Genomic DNA, 1,700 nt, shown 5'->3' on the forward strand with positions numbered 1-1,700 from the left:
GGGGTGATTTCTCATTTTCCCTCTCACTATCTCTGCCTCTCTCTCTCTCTCTCTCTCTCTCTCTCTCTCTGGCAAGCGCATGCACCCTAAGCCAAAAACTTTTACTAAAAATAAAATTGCAAACTACAGAAAATGAATAAGGATAATTGAACAAAGGTGGCAAAGTGGCTGTGGGCACGGGTTTTAAGACTGGGTCCTCTACAGTTCAAGTGAGGCTCTGCTTGGTGAGACCCTGACTCCTCTGTGGCCAGCTCCTCGTCTGTAAAGTGGGCTGCCCTTGGTGGCCCTATCACCTGTGTGGAAGGACGGGCACTGGACGTTTTACAGCAGTAAACCTTTTTGGCACAAGGGATTCATTTCATGGAAGACAGTTCTTCCACAGACCGCCAAGAGTAGGAGGGAGTGTTGGTAGCAGAGAATGGTTTCAGGATAATCCGAGCACTCATTTATTGTGCACTTCATTTCTATTATTAATTACATGGTAATAAAAATGAAATAACTATTAGGTTGTCGGAAAAATCATGATGTGTTTTTGCAAAAACATAAGAAAATGCTTCATGATTTTTCCAACAACCCAACATACGACTCACTGTAATGTGGAATCAATGGGAGCCCTGAGCTTGCGTTCCTGCCACTAGACAGTCCTACCTGGGGGCTCCCCTGAGAATCTAATGCTCATTGAGCTGTCAGGAGGTGGAGCTCAGGCGGTGATGCCAGTGAGGGCGTGGCTGTAAGTACAGACGAAGCTTTGCTGACCCACCCAGATGCACCTTCTGCCCTGCAGTCGGTTCCTATCTGGCCGTGGGCCAATTCCAGGGCTGGGGACCCCTGCTTTACAGAGTGCTCACCCCAGCTCTGTCCCCAGTCACTTGTTGCTAACTGATGAGACTAGAGAGATTCAAAATAGAAGAAAGAGGAACCAGAAGAGCCAGCAGGTGGTGTGGTGGTTACATCACTGGACTCCCACATGAACACCCATGGTTTGACTCCTGGACCCAAAGGCTTGAAATTCACACCAGACGCATGTGCATGCATGCCTACAATCCTAAGAGAAGAATGGAGAAGGGATTGCGGCATGGCCATCCCCTCTGGGGGGTGAATTCTCACTTTCTGTCTCTCCAGTGAGCACATGTGCCCTACAGCAAAAAAATCTCTTTAAAAAAAAGAAAAAAGAGAACCAGCAGTTAGCGTAATGGCTATGTCACTGGACTCCCATGTAGTCGACTGCGGTTCGCGTCCCGGACCCGGTGGCTTAAAACTCACACCAGGCGTGTGTGCTTTGCTGACCCACCCAGGATCCCGAGAGGAGAATGGAGGAGAAGGGATTGCGGCGTGACCATCCCCCCTGGGGGGTGATTTCTCGCTTTCTGTCTCTATGTCTCTCTCTGTCTGTGACGAGCGCACGCGCCCTATAGTGAAAACCTCTCCAAAAAAAGAAAAAAGGAAAGAAAGAAAGAGGAACTAGAAAGAGGGCTGGAGCCGGTGTCCTCTGCAGAGCTGGACTCACAGGCACGTGACCCGTGCATGGCGCAGGCCCTGCTCTCAGAATAGGCCCAAGATTTGGTTTAATGCTCTGCCTTCACCATCTTTTTTTTTTTTTTTTTAACTGTCACAAATAGGACTTTTTATTTGTCACTATTAAAAGTCTGAATTTTAAATGGGGAACCAGCGGTTAGCGTAATGGCTGTGTCGCTGGACTC

The sequence above is a fragment of the Tupaia chinensis genome, unplaced genomic scaffold, assembly GCF_000334495.1.
Source record: "Tupaia chinensis unplaced genomic scaffold, TupChi_1.0 Scaffold000294_5, whole genome shotgun sequence".
Taxonomy (NCBI): Eukaryota; Metazoa; Chordata; class Mammalia; order Scandentia; family Tupaiidae; genus Tupaia; species Tupaia belangeri.